The following is a 15,634-nucleotide window of genomic DNA, read 5'->3' on the forward strand; positions in this document are numbered from 1 at the left end:
ATGGCCTACCTAAAGGAACTGGTTTGAAATTCCTGTATTAGACGTTCACATTCAGTCTTTTCTAAAGGGCAACTTTACTGATCTTGGCTGGTTTGTGTTAAAGGAGGGGGTCGCATTTCTCATTGTTGATCCATTTCATCTGCCAGATCAACCAGGGAGAGGTATTAACTGTGTTGATGAAAAAAACCTAGAAAAAAGTTCAACTTGAAGAAATATATATGGGCTAGAAATTCATTATAGCCCAGGAATGGGCGGTATCATTAGAAAAGTTAGAGAATTAGCGCCAGGCGCTAATGCTTTATGCTGCACGCAAAATTCACACTCACTGTTCAAAGAAATGATTGGAGCGCTAATTCAAGTCTGTGGGGGGGAAATTGAGCCGCGCCCTCTTAGGGTGCTAACGGGAGGCGCAAAGCAACTGAATTTTTCCCCCTTAAAGCCCAAGCTCATTGGCATTACACCCAAAGGGTGGACCAATATTGCGTGCAGTCTAATCGTAAGTCATCATTGTCAAAGGCTTTTTCCAGTTCTTAAAGGGGAGGTTCATTTATGCTGCAGAACCTCATTCTCAGCATTGCTAGCTGTGCAGCTGCCTCAGCAAGCAGCAGCAGGTCAAGGAGAAGGAGCCAGAGGACTGAAGCAGCTGTTCTCATGGCAGATCCACGCCCCAGGGAGAGAGACGGCAGATTCTGCGATCAAGCATTGGAGGCCTTGGTCCTCGCTGTGGAGAGACGGAGGGTGTTGCTGTACCCGGCAAGTGGCAGGAGGCCCTCACCGCAAGTCTTCTGAACCATGTGGAGGGAGGTAGTGCACCACATCTCGGGCAGCACTGTGGTCCCCAGGACCCCCACAGAGTGCAGGAAGAAATTTAACAACCTCACTTGGGTGGTCAGGGTGAGTCAATGCTTTGACAAATGCTACGTATCACCATCTGTACCACAATCTTCACACACTGCCCAAAGCACCACACCCCCAGCACTCACCCACCAACAATCTCTACCTACCAACACTCACACCCACATCTCACACCTTGCACACAATGACAGCTATTCAACTATGGCAGGCACATCACCCAAACACATTGCTTCACACTCACTCACACACTTTCCTTTCTCTTGCAGACCAGGGTGGCTCACAACAGGAGGGAGCAGGAGCGCACAGGCAGGGGACAAGCCACACACAACCACTGTCTGAGCTGGAGAATAGAGTGCTGGAGATTATTAGGCACCAGGTGGTGGGCGCCATGACCACCGACGATGTTGACCCACTTGGGGAGAACGATGGTATGTTCATCCCTACTCCTTCTTCTAACATTCCACTTCCCCCTCACCCCACAAAGGTTTCCCAATTTCCAGCTAATCATGCTGTATGCATGCATTTCTCCCTCCTGCCCCCCTCCCCTCACCTTAACCCAACTGTTGTGCCTTTATGCTTTCAGATAATGAGCAAGCACCTGAGCAGCCTGTCCCTGAGGGCACCGCAGAGAGTGAGGTGGGAGAAGAGGAAGAGGAAGAACACACCACGTCACTGCATGTCTCACCCACAGGCACCAGCTCAGATACTGGCAATACGCATTCTTTAGAGGCTAGTATATAGCGGGATCTGCACAGGGTGAGGCACCGGGGACGAGTGGGCTGGGGGAAAGGTCAGGGGAAAGTGTAGCTCAGGGGCCAGCTCCCTGGAGGGCGAATTCTGCTGCACAGGATCCGATGAAGACCTCGATAGGGAGGCCTTTAGAAGAAGGGTGATGGGCATGCACACGGAGATGATAGCTGCAATGGCAAGGGTGCATGAGAGCCCTTCGGCAATGGTAAGGAGCATGGAGGAGTCCGCCTCCAACATTGCACAAGGCTCTGTGCACATCATGGAGCCCATCATTTCCAGTCTGCAAAGGATGGTCAACTCCCAGAGAAACCGTGGCAACCCAGACCTGATGCCACGTGTGATGGGTGATCTGGCAGCTTCCATTGCAGCACAGGCAGAAGCGATGCAACGTCTTAGTGCTGTAATGCAGTCTATGCTTGGTGGCATCCAATCTCAGACAGCTCTCATGCAGTCTCAGCTTGATGCCACGCAAGCTCTGACTGCTGCCATCGTGGCTGGGTCTCCCACCATCAACCAGGGCTTTCACGGTGTCGCAGCAGGCTGGCAATCTGTGCTCCAACAGATTGCTAGGGATGCTGAGGTGCTGCCCTGGGGAAGTGGCAGTGGGTCAGTGGAGCAGGAACCTGCTGTCCTCTCTCAGGATGACAGCATTTCTGCTCCCACCACTGCCACTCCGCCACTGTCATCCAGCCAGCCCAGACTGCTGCCGCCCATGCTGAGGTGGTGTAGTCCACAGCCAGGCCTTCCAGGTCCAGAGCTGCTCGAGGGCGTCCTGCAAGGCCATCTGAAGTCCCCGCATGGACACTCAGCAGCCTTCCACCAGCCGTGCTGCAGCCACTGGGCCAACACTTCATAGGAGTACTAGAGTAGGCAAAGGCACATTAACGACAGGCACTAAGGGATTGCACAAGGGTGAATAATTAATATTTTTGGTGTAAATATATGTTCACTGTATATTGATAAATTTATTAATTCAGTTTGGATTCTTTTGTGGTGTGTCTCATTTCAGCTTTGCGCTGTGATGCGGCCTGCAACAGGGATGGAATGATGGGGATGTGGTGAGCAATGGGGATCTGGGGTTTAATTTGTTGGAACCGCAGTCTGATGAGGCGATCACGGGCTGCCCTACCGGAAGGCCGATTAAGTGGCTACCTCCTCGCTCGCTCCTGTTCCTCCTCCTCCTTGTCCTCCTCATCCTCCTCCTCATCCTCCTCATCCTCATCCTCCTCGTCCTCCTCCTCTCCCTCGTCCTCCTCCTGAGGTGATTCCGCAATCCCTGGTGGCAAGGCTGGGCCCTCATGATGGCCAAGTTGTGGAGCATGCAGCAGACCACCACGAAATGGGACACCTGCTCAGCCGAGTACTGGAGGGCTCCTCCCGAGCGGTCAACGCAGCGGAGTCGTTGCTTGAGCACCCCGATGGTCTGCTCGATGATGTTCCTGGTGGTAGAATGGCTCTCATTATATGAGTGCTGGGCAGGAGTGTTGGGGTTGCGGAGGGTTGTCATGAGCCAGGTGGAGAGCGAATAGCCCTTGTCTCCAAGCAGCCAGCCGCGAGCTTGACATGGTGGCTGGAAGAGTGCTGGCACACCGGTCTGGTGCAGGATGAAGGCATCGTGCCTGCTGCCAGGATAGCGGGCATTCACATTGAGGATTCGCTGTCTGTGGTCGCACACCAACTGCACATTTAGTGAGTGGTAGCCTTTGCGGTTACGGAAGATGTCAGGATTGTTATGTGGTGCCCGCAAAGTCACGTGGGTGCAGTCACTGATGCCCTGCACCATGGGGAATCCCGCTATCCTGGCAAAGCCACATGCATGCTCGTCCTGCTTCTCTCTGATGATGGGGAAGGAAATGTAGTCCCTTCTCCTACTGTGACCTCCCAGATGCAGTGATGGACGGTGAACTGCAAGATGTTTGCTATGTCTCCTGTTGCAGACTGGAAGGATCCACAGGCGAAGAAATTGAGGGTGACGGTGACCCTGACTGCCACTGAGAGAGCCGTGGTCACCCTGATCTAAGGCTGGAGGTCTGGTTGCAGGAGATGGCAGAGTTCTGTGACCACCTCCTTGGTGAAGTGGAGCCTTCTAACACACTGCTCCTCACTTAATTGGAGGTAGGAGAAGTGCTCTCAGAGTACCCTTGGAGGGTAAGGCCTTCTGTTGAGAGCCCTGATGGCCCTCCTCCTCCCTCTGGCCACGTGTTCCACTCTTTCTCGCTGCCTCCGCTCCCTCCGCCATAGATTCTGGAGGGCTAGGTCGACTGCCAGTTCAGCCCCCATTAATGTAAGCCATGTGTAGCGGTTTAATTTTTTAAAGAATAAATGTGCTACTTTTTAGTTGGCACAACACTCCTGATACAAAATAACCTTTAAATTACTGAATTAAATTGTTGCACAATGTGAAATGACAAGAAAGCACTGAAACTCCACTAATCTACAGCTGCGACTCATTATCCATGATCCCTTTAAATAACATCCCTGGAGCTAGCTTCCGGCTTCTTCACACCAGCTTTCCCTGTCGCTGTTTGGTCGAGCCGCTAAGGTAGGTGGCGACAATCAATTTTGCAGATCAGGCGGCCAGTGAGCGTTGCACGCACACTGACGTCATGATCTGCCTGGCATTGTAGTCCCAGGCGGTACCGCGTACCAGCGGCACAATGGGGGGGGGCCAGATTTGCCATGCAGTGCTGGATTTGCCTCGCCCCGGCGCTACTGCATCAGTGCCCCGTTACCACGATCTGCTGGCACTAATGGGAGGCGCAATGGTATCGGTTTTTTCCCCATAATCTTTCAAAATAGCTGTAGCCTTGCTTTCCCCCAAAAAATGCTAATGTTTATAAACCCAATTTGTAGGTTTTGTGGATGATCAGAAAGTCCGATTTTTATTAACACCAAGCTATGTAAGCAGCAAGTGGATTTTTCAGAGATACATTTATACTGGTCTGAAACTGGTAACTACAGTATGAGTTCCAGCTAGTAAATACCTCATTTAGCACTGATTAAAGCTCTCCTGCTCAGGATGAAGTGCCCCTCCTTGCCATTAAAATTTTAATGTTTTGAGAATGCGGGCAAGAGTGTTTGCAGTTTCTAACCATTTAAATCAACTGTGAGTAATTTTTTTAAGTGCTCTGGAGGTCGACACCTAAACCCTTCCTTAGCCAAATTTGACACTGCATTTGAGTTATACCAAGCAACATAAAATCACCTTCTTACTGGAGCGTCACACTGTTTCACTCCAGACTTACCTGCAATTTTAGTATCGCTGTGTCAGAGGTTGCAGTACAAACACACCTCTACACTTCCTCCCAATCATCACCATGGTGATGAAACAAGCAGTAAATGATTTTGGCAAGGTTTATACTGATAACTTGATTGATATCCTATAAGACAGCTTTATGGGAGAAATCCAAGCAAAATTGAGAGAAGAATCAGCTCCAAGCTCAGTATCTTATTTGGCGCTTCAATCGGGAAATAGTACAAGGTTTGTTGCTCCATCTTTTGGCACAATGCAGTTTGGGTCTTGCCACAAGACAATGGCTACTGGGGAAATGGGTGTCTCTAGTCCTGGACCACAGCATGTTTATTTGACTGAATTTGTCTGGCGAGAGGATCCTGCTGAAACAGGCCTGTTTATATATAAATATAGTCAAGATTGCTTTAATCATGGGGATTGTACTGATCTGCAGCATGATTTGCAGCCTTAGCTGATATTTTTGGTGTCTCAAACTGATTTAATTAGAGGTGAAAATCAACTTCAGCGGGTCACAAAAAGGACGGTCGTGGATTAGGCGATTTCCCTTTTCCACTGACTTCAAAGGAAAATCGGGCCACTTGTATCCAACTGGGTTTAGCATTCCATATGAAATTGGTAACAAAAGAAGTTTGCAAAGATCCCTGTTAGATGTGGATTGAACCTTCCTAGTTTGTTGAACATAAGAAGTAGGAGCAGGAGTCGGCCATACAGCCCCTCGAGCCTGCTGGAAAAGGAGCATAGCATGGATTGAGGCTATTAACCTAATAAAGAATAGAGGGGAACATTGGCAAAACTGAAGTTAAAAGAAAAATTTATAGTTTGTTGGCCAGGTTGTTGTGGAATAAATATTTTGAACTTATGATACTCTAAGCACACAGTGGATAAAATATTCTGCTAATATAACGGTGGCAATATTCCCTATAGCATGCTAAATTGCACGCAGGCTTTAATTTGTGTTGGGGAATAATCCAGATGTTCCTCTCCAGCCTATTAAATTACCTGCCAATGGATTTGCAGGATCTTGCGCAGGCAGCGTTGGTGGTACCTCTCCAGTGCTTTGAGGTGCCTGCTGTACATGGTCCATGTCTCTGAGGCATACAGCAGGGCGGGTATCACTGCTGCTCTGTAGACCATGAGCTTAGTGCCGGGTTTGAGGTCCTGGTCTTCAAACACTCTCTTCCTCAGGCGACCAAAGGCTGCACTGGCACACTGAAGGCAGTGTTGGACTTCGTCGTCGACGTCTGCCCTTGTTGACAGTAGGCTCCCAAGGTATGGAAAGTGGTCCATGTTGTCCAAGGCCTTGTCGTGGATTTTGATAATCGGGGGGCAGCACTGTGTGGCAGGGGCAGGTTGGTAGAGGACCTTTGTCTTACGGATGTTTAGTGTAAGGCCCATGCTCTCGTACGCTTCGGTGAAGGTGTTGACGATGGTTTGGAGTTCGACTTCCGAGTGAGCGCAGATGCAAGCGTCGTCTGCATACTGTAATTTGATGAAAGAGGATGGGACGACCTTGGATCTGGACTGGAGGCAACGGAGGTTGAACAGTTTCCCGTTTGTTCTGTAAATTAGTTCCACTCCAGTGGGGAGCTTATTGAGGGTGAGATGGAGCATTGCAGCAAGGAAGATCGAGAAGAGCGTTGGTGCGATGACACAGCCTTGTTTGACCCCAGTTCATACGTGAATTGGGTCTGTGATGGAACCATTGGTCAGGATCACGGCTTGCATGTCATTGTGAAGCAGGATAGGCGCATCAACGTCAGTGTTCTTGCTCAGGCCAACATCCCCGGCATCGAAGCTTTGGCCACGCTCGATCAGCTCCGATGGACGGGTCACATTGTCCGCATGCCCGATACGAGACTCCCAAAACAAGCGCTCTACTCGGAGCTCCAGCATGGCAAGAGAGCCCCAGGTGGGCAGAGGAAACGCTTCAAGGACACCCTCAAAGCCTCCTTGAAAAAGTGTAACATCCCCACCGACACCTGGGAATCCCTGGCCCAAGACCGCACAAAGTGGAGGAGAAGCATCCGGGAAGGCGCCGAACACCTTGAGTCTCTTCGCTGGGAGCAAGCGGAAGCCAAGTGCAGGCAGCGCAAGGAGCGCACGTCAACCCAAGCACCCCACCCACCCGCCCCTTCAACCACCGCCTGCCCCACCTGTGACAGAGACTGTAGGTCCCGCATTGGACTAATCAGTCACCTGCGAACTCATTTTTAATGTGGAAGCAAGTCATCCTCTGTTCCGAGGGACTGCCTAAGAAGGAGAAGAATTAAATTACCAAGCAGAGAATGCATATTTCAACAACCATAGTGCTGCGCTGCATCAAGCACTGGCTTCCCTTACTTTGGGGGAATTAAAGGAATGTAGGATGTAACTGGTAGAATAGATAAGGGAGAACCAGTGGATGTGGTGTATTTGGACTTTCAGGAGGCTTTCGATAAGGTTCCGCATAAGACATTGGCGTGCAAAGTTAAAGCACATGGGATTGGGGGTAAGGTACTGACTTGGATAGAGAACTGGTTGGCAGACAGGAAGCAAAGAGTTGGAATAAATGGGTCTTTTTCCGAGTGGCAGGCAGTGACTAGTGGGGTAACACAGGGATTGGTGCTAGGACCCCAGCTATTCACAATATATTGATGCGCCATCAATTACTCAAAAGACTGAGGTTGAGCGAGTAACAATCAGGCTTTTATTAACTAAAGAATGAAGGTCTTGTCTCGAGTGGTCGACCCGTCCAGAATACTAAGGGACTGGGAGGTAGTCACTTATATACCTGGAATAGTGGGAGGAGTCAGCCGAGGCATGTCCAGACCTGTACCTAGTGGAATACACATACAGACACAGACAGGTATGACAGTGGTTTACCACATTCACCCCTTGTTTAAAAATGAGTCCGGCGGGGTGAAGTGTATTTAAAAGTTTGTGTATTGGAGTCTCTCCGGAGGTCTTGTCTGCCGCTGTGATCGACGTGGCGACGGCAGGGGTGGTGGAGCTTCCGGCGTCGCGTCCCGTGTAGGCTGGGGCCCTGGAGTGTAGTCCTCGTGGGTGACGGGCTCAGGCGTGCCGGCTGCTGGGGTTGGATATCGGGTCGTGGGGGGGGTGGTAATGGGTAGTGGGTTACAGCGGTCCCCGAGGGTGCGAGGTCTCGTATGGAGACTGTGTCCTCCCGCCCGTCCGGGTACGCAATGTAAGCGTACTGGGGGTTGGCGTGGAGGAGGTCGACCCTCTCGACCAGGGGGTCCGTTTTATTGGCCCTCACGTGTCTTCTCAGTAGTACCGGCCCTGGGGACGTCAGCCATGGCGGTAGCGATGTCCCCGATGTGGACTTCCTTGGGAAGACAAACATTTTCTCGTGAGGGGTGGCATTGGTGGCAGTGCAGAGAAGTGACCGAATCGAGTGGAGCGCATCGGGGAGCACCCCCTGCCAGCGGGAGGTCGGAAGGCCCCTAGACTTTAAGGCTAGTAGGGCGGCCTTCCAAACAGTTGCATTCTCTCTTTCCACCTGTCCGTTCCCCCGGGGGTTGTAACTGGTGGTCCTGCTTGTGGCTATACCCCTAGCGAGCAGGTACTGGCGGAGTTCGGCGCTCATAAACGATGAGCCCCGGTCGCTATGGATATAGCTGGGGAAACCGAACAGGGTGAAGAGGCTGTTCAGACATTTAATGACCGTGGCACTGGTCATGTCCGGGCAGGGGATAGCGAACGGGAACCGGGAGTACTCGTCAATGATGTTGAGGAAGTACACATTGCGGTCGGAGGAGGGGAGAGGCCCTTTGAAATCGACGCTCAGGCGTTCGAAAGGGCGAGTGGCTTTTATCAGGTGGGCTCTGTCTGGTCTATAAAAGTGCGGTTTGCACTCAGCGCAGACTTGGCAGTTCTTGGTCATGGTCCTGACCTCCTCGATGGAGTAAGGCAGGTTGCGGGCCTTGATGAAGTGGAAGAACCTGGTGACCCCCGGGTGGCAGAGGTCATTGTGGAGGGCCCTCAGCCTATCGATCTGCGCGCTGGCGCAGGTGCCACGTGATAGGGCATCTGGGGGTTCATTGAGCTTCCCAGGCCGGTACAAGATCTCGTAATTGTAGGTGGAAAGTTCGATTCTCCACCTCAAGATCTTGTCATTTTTGATTTTGCCCCTCTGCTTGTTGTTGAACACAAAAGCAACTGAACGCTGGTCAGTGAGCAGGGTAAATCGTTTTCCGGCCAGGTAGTGCCTCCAATGACGCACAGCCTCCACGATAGCCTGGGCCTCCTTCTCGACCGCGGAGTGTCTGGTCTCTGGGCCCTGGAGGGTTCGTGAGAAGAATGCCACAGGTCTCCCCGCCTGATTAAGGGTGGCGGCCAGAGCGAAGTCGGACGCATCGCTTTCCACCTGGAAGGGGATGGATTCGTCCACTGCATGCATGGTGGCTTTGGCAATGTCTTCCTTGATACGGTGGAAGGCTAAGCGGGCCTCTGCCGTCACGGGAAAAGAGGTGGACTTGATCAGCAGACGGGCTTTGTCTGCATAGTAGGGGACCCACTGAGCGTAGTAGGAAAAAAACCCTAGGCACCTCTTCAGAGCTTTTAGGCAGTGGGGCAGTGGGAGTTCCATAAGGGGACGCATTCGGTCCGGGTCGGGACCGATGACCCCGTGTTCTACAACACAGCCAAGGATGGCGAGGCGGTCTGTGCGGAATATGCACTTCTCCTTGTTATATGTCAGGTTCAGGAGTTGGGCGGTGCGGAGGAATTTCTCGAGGTTTGCGTCATGGTCCTGCAAGTCATGGCCGCAGATGGTCACATTATCTAGGTAAGGGAAAGTGGCCTGCAGCTCGTTTTGATCGACCATCCGGTCCATCTCCCTTTGGAAGACGGAGACCCCGTTGGTAACGCCGAAGGGAACCCTAAGGAAGTGATAGAGGCGGCCGTTTGCCTCAAAAGCAGTATACTGGCGGTCTTCAGGGCTGATGGGGAGCTGGTGGTACGCTGATTTCAGGTCAATGGTCGAAAAGACGCGGTACTGCGCGATCTGGTTGACCATGTCAGCTATGCGGGGGAGTGGGTAGGCGTCCAGCAGGGTGTAGCGGTTTATTGTTTGGCTGTAGTCGATGACCAGGCGTTGTTTCTCGCCGGTCTTAACGACCACAACCTGGGCTCACCAGGGGCTGGAGCTGCCCTCAATAATCCCCTCCTTCAGGAGCCGTTCCACTTCGGTTTTGATGAAAACCCTGTCCCCGGCACTGTATCGCCTGCTCTTTGTGGCGATGGGCTTACAGTCGGGGGTGAGGTTAGCAAACAGTGGGGGGGGTGGGACTCTGAGTGTGGAGAGGTTGCATCTGGTGCGCAGCGGGCAATTTGGAGGCTGCTGGCTGCGGACTGTGAGTGGGGGGAGGGGGCCACCGTACGCCATCGTAACGCTTTTGAGGTTGCACTGGAAATCCAACCCCAGTAGAACGGCAGCGCAGAGGTCGGGCAGGACCAGGAGTTTAAAATTATTGAACACAGTCCCGTCTACTACTAGTGTCACCACGCAGTAGCCGCCAATGTCCGCTGACTGGGACTCGGAGGCCATAGAAATCCGCTGGTGCGCAGGCAGGACTGGGAGAGAGCAACGCCGCACCGTGTCGGGGTGGATGAAGCTCTCTGTGCTCCCGGAGTCAAAAAGGCAGTTTATTGCATGGCCGTTTACCTTAACGTCCATTTTGGACCGAGCTAGCTGGTGCGGTCTCGTTTGGTCCAGCGTCACAGAGGCCAGCGTAGGGGTCGGTGTGTTGCTGCGAGTATCAGATGGGGGGGGGTTGGCGGTCTGCTGCGTCCCGGCTGGTGTCCAAGATGGCGGTGTCCATGATTCCCATGTGGCTGGAGTCGTCCAAGATGGCTGCTGCTGCGGTGGTTCGCACATGGCTGGGGTTGCCCAAGATGGCGGCTCGCACGGCCCACACGCGGCGCTGCTGGTGTTCGGGGTGGCTTTGGCCTTGCAGACGCTGGCGTAGTGTCCCTTTTTCCCGCAGCCCGAGCAGGTCGCATTCTTCGCCGGGCAGCGCGCTCTGGGGTGTTTGGCCTGGCCACAGAAGTAGCATTTCTGGCCTTGGGACACTGCTGTCTGGCTTTGGGACACTGCTGCGGTAGTTGGGCCGTTGTTGGGCTGTGGCTGGGGTGGCACGGTGCTATGGGGCTGTCCTACCGTGTCCCAGGTTGTCGTTCCCCGCGGCGTCCACGGTGCAGAGGAGTAGGCATCCATGCCCCGGAAGGCTGCGTCCAGCGTTAGTGCGATGTCGGAGGCTTTGTCGAGGGTGAGGTCACTCTGCTCCAGCAGTCGCTGTCGGGTGTAGTTGGACCTGTGGCCCGCTACGAAGGCATCCCGGATCAGTTCCTCCGTGTACTTAGTGGGCGTTACCGCCTTACACCCACAGGCCCGGCCAAGCACGGACAGTGCTTGGAGGTATTCCTCAGTCGATTCCCCAGGTTGTTGCTTGCGACTCCCCAGAAGGTGCCTAGCATATACTTCGTTCACAGGGCGCGTGTACTGGGTCTTGAGGAGCTGGAGGGCGGCTGTGTACGAGGTCGCGTCCCGGATGACTGAGTACACTCGGTGGTTCACCTTGGAGAACAGGACAGACAGTTTGTCCGCATCCGTTTCGACCGCAGTGGAGGCAGTCAGGAATGTCTCGAAGCACGTGAGCCAGTGAGCAAACTTGGTGGAAGCGTCCGCTTCCCGACTGTCCAGGTCCAGGCATGCTGGTGTGAGGATCTTCTCCATTATAAAAAATTTAGTTAATAAAATTGATGCGCCATCAATTACTCAAAAGACTGAGGTTGAGCGAGTAACAATCAGGCTTTTATTAACTAAAGAATGAAGGTCTTGTCTCGAGTGGTCGACCCGTCCAGAATACTAAGGGACTGGGAGGTAGTCACTTATATACCTGGAATAGTGGGAGGAGTCAGCCGAGGCATGTCCAGACCTGTACCTAGTGGAATACACATACAGACACAGACAGGTATGACAGTGGTTTACCACATATATATTAATGATCTAGACGAGGGAACTAGATGTAATATCTCCAAGTTTGCAGACGACACAAAGCTGGGTGGGCGTGTGTACTGTGAGGAGGATGCAGAGAAACTCCAGTACGATTTGGACAGGTTGGGGTGATTATACTGCATTTGCCATGCATCGACCCAATGTGGATAAATGTGAGGTTATCCACTTTGGTGGCAGAAACAGGAAGACAGATTATTATCTGAACGGCAATAGATTGTGAAAAGGGGAAGTGCAACGAGACCTGGGTGTCCTTGTGCACCAGTCGCTGAAGGTAAGCATGCAGGTGCAGCAGATGGTTAAGAAGGCAAATGGTATGTTGGCCTTCATAGCGAGAGGATTCGAGTACAGGAGCAAGGATGTCTTGCTGCAGTTGTACAGGGCCTTGGTGAGACCACACCTTGAGTATTGTGTGCGCAGTTTTGGTCGCCTTATCTGAGGAAGGATGTTCTTGCCATGGAGGGAGTGCAGCGAAGATTCACCAGACTGATACCTGGGATGGCAGGAATGACGTATGAAGAGAGATTGAGTCGATTAGGCTTATATTCACTCGAGTTTAGAAGAATGAGAGGGGATCTCATTGAAACTTATAAAATTCTAACAGGACTAGACAGACTAGATGCAGGAAGGATGTTCCCGATGGCGGGGGAGTCCAGAACCAGGGGTCACAGTCTAAAGATAAGGGGTAGGCCATTTAGGACTGAGATGAGGAGGAATTTCTTCACCCAGAGAGTGGTGAACCTGTGGAATTCTCTTCCACAGAAGGCAGTTGAGGCCAACTTATTAAATATATTCAAGAAGGAGTTACAGGAAACTTTTTTTTATCCGGCACCGACGGGACCGACGTGGTGCCGGTTCATCAAAAATTCCGGATAACCGAAAGCTATAGTAAAAGATAAGGAGCTGAGAGCTCCGTATAAAGCAACAAACCCTGTTGCTTAGCAACAGGTTCAGAACAATGGCCACAAGTTCCAAGCGTCTCTGTAGCTTAGCAACAGCTGCAGCCACACCCTTGCACAGCAACAGATCGAGGAAGGCAAGTAATAAAACTTACCTGAACCTACTCCTGAATTTTGCCAGTTAACCAAGATTTCCGGTTATTTAGGTGCCGGTAAATTGAAAGTTTCCTGTAGATATATTTCTTAAGGCTAAACGGATCAAGGGATATGGGGAGAAAGCAGGGACAGGGTACTGAATTTGGATGATCAGCCTTGATCTCATTAAATGGCGGAACAGGCTCGAGGGGCCGAATGGCCTACTCCTGCTCCTATCTTCTATGTTTCTATGTTTTTATGAATGATATATTGGCCTTGGAGGGGATACAGCATAGATTCACCAGAATGTTACCAGGGCTTAAAGGCTTTATATAATGAGAACAGCTTGCATAAACCTGGCTTGCATTCCCTTGAGTTTTGAAGTTTTAGGGGTGATCTAATTGAGGTGTTTAAAATGATAAAAGGATTCGATAGTGTAGATACAGAGAAGCTATTTCCTCTGGTGGGGGAATCCGGAACAAGGGGGCATAATCTTAAAATTAAAGCTAGGCTAGTCAGGAGTGTAATGAGGAAGCACTTTTTCACACAAAGGATGGTAGAAATGTGGTATTCTCTCCCACAAAAGGCTGTGGATGTTCGGTCAACTGAAATTTTCCAGACTGGTATCAACAGATTTTTATTAGGAAGGGGCAACAAGGGATATGGATCATAGGCAGGTAAACAGAGTTGAGGCTGAGATCGGCCATGATTTAACTGAATGGTGGAACAGACCCGAATGGCCTATTCCTGTTCATATGGATTCCCCCCTTTTCCTCCTGCAAGACCCTCCCAAAACACCCCCTTCGCCACTTACCTGGTAGCCGGTGGGTGGCCAGGGACCACCCGATCTTCACCGGCCAGTAGCTGCTGTGTGCCCTCTTCATGCTCGTTCCACACAGGAAATGGATTGGCGGAATTTAAATGAGGCCCAGGAGTTAAATTTTCCCAGGTCTGAAATTAAGGCCAGCGAGTGCATTTCACACTCACCCTGCCTGAAACCCATGCAAAACCAGCTTTGGGTTAAAATTAGCTCCTACATTTTAGTCATTTACCATCATGGCATTGCTCCTTGGATGGTAGTAGATACTGAAAATGTCACGAAGATTGTGGCTGCCACAGCCATGCTGTGTGAAACCGTAACAGGTTCTCACGTGAGCTACGAAATCAGCAAAGTGGTCTTATGGATTTGAAAATCAATCCAAGGACATAGACAGGCAGGTGAAATGGGCGGACATGTGGCAGATGAAATTTAACGCAGAAAAGTGCAAAGTGATACATTTTGGTAGGAAGAACGAGGAGAGGCAATATAAACTAAAGGGTGCAATTCTAAAGGGGGTGCATGAACAGAGAGACCTGGGGGTATATGTGCACAAATCATTGAAGGTGGCAGGGCAGGTTGAGAAAGCGGTTAAAAAAGCATATGGGATCCTGGGCTTCATAAATAGAGGCATAGAGTACAAAAGCAAGGAAGTTATGATGAACCTTAATAAAACACTGGTTCGGCCTCAACTGGAGTATTGTGTCCAATTCTAGGCACCGCACTTTAGGAAGGATGTGAAGGCTTTAGCGAGGGTGCAGAAAAGATTTACAAGAATGGTTCCAGGGATGAGGGACTTCAGTTGCACGGATAGACTGGAGAAGCTGGGGTTGTTCTCCTTAGAGCATAGAGTGGTCTGCATAGAGCGGGATTAAAACGGAGTGTGCTTAAACAGAGTGTTTTATTTGGGAATTTGGAAAGAGTGGAAATTTGGAGAAGAGGGGGAAGGAGCTGCTGTTTTTTGCCTACACTACTTGTAGTGCTTTGTGTTATAGGTAGATATTTAATTTCAGTCCACTTAACTTAATCTAGATCAAGTAAGTAGTCAAGAAACTACACTGTAAATTAAGTTACCTAATTACAAATTTAATTAAATAAAACAAGGTCATATAGGGATGGCAATGCAGGTGGTGTGCCGCAACTGCAGCATGCGGGAGTTTCTGGAGAGCATTGTGATCCCAGACAATCATGTTTGCAATAAGTGCCTGCATCTTGAGGAACTTCAGCTCAGTTTTTGAGCTGGAGTCTGAGCTGCAGACATTGTGGGGCATCAGGGATGGGGAGAGTTACCTGCACACTTTGATCCAGGAGGCAGTCACACTCCTTAGGTTAGGTAGTGGTACAGGTCTGGTTAGTGGTCAGGGACAGGAGGGTGTGACTGCAACTCAGGCAGGTAAGGGGACCCCAGGTGCAGTGTTGGAAAAGCCTCAGCCTTTGCCCTTGTCCAACAGGTATGAGGTTCTTGCTGCCTGTGTGGATAAGGGAAAATCCTGCAGGATGGATGAGCAAGCTGATCATGGCACCATGGTGCAGGAGGCCATTCAAGTGGGGGGAGTGAAAGGGAATGTAGTTGTGGTAGGGGACAGTACAGTCAGGGGAATAGATGCTGTTCTCTGCAGCCGCGACCGAGAGTTCCGAAGGTTGTGCTGCCTGCCCGGTGCCAGGGTTAAAGTTATCTCCTCGCGGCTGGAGAAGAACTTGGAGTGGGAGGGGGAGGATCCAGTTGTCGTGGTCCACGTAGGAACCAATGACATAGGTAGAAATAGGAATGAGGTTCTGCTGAGGGAGTTTGAAGAGCTAGGTTCCAAATTAAAAAGCAGAACCTCAAAGATAATAATCTCTGGATTGTTACCTGAGCCACATGCAAATTGGCATAGGGACAAACAGATTCAAGGTTTAAATGTGTGGCT

The sequence above is a fragment of the Somniosus microcephalus genome, chromosome 16, assembly GCF_052327205.1.
Source record: "Somniosus microcephalus isolate GS21.2 chromosome 16, FLI_Smic_1.0, whole genome shotgun sequence".
Lineage (NCBI taxonomy): Eukaryota > Metazoa > Chordata > Chondrichthyes > Squaliformes > Somniosidae > Somniosus > Somniosus microcephalus.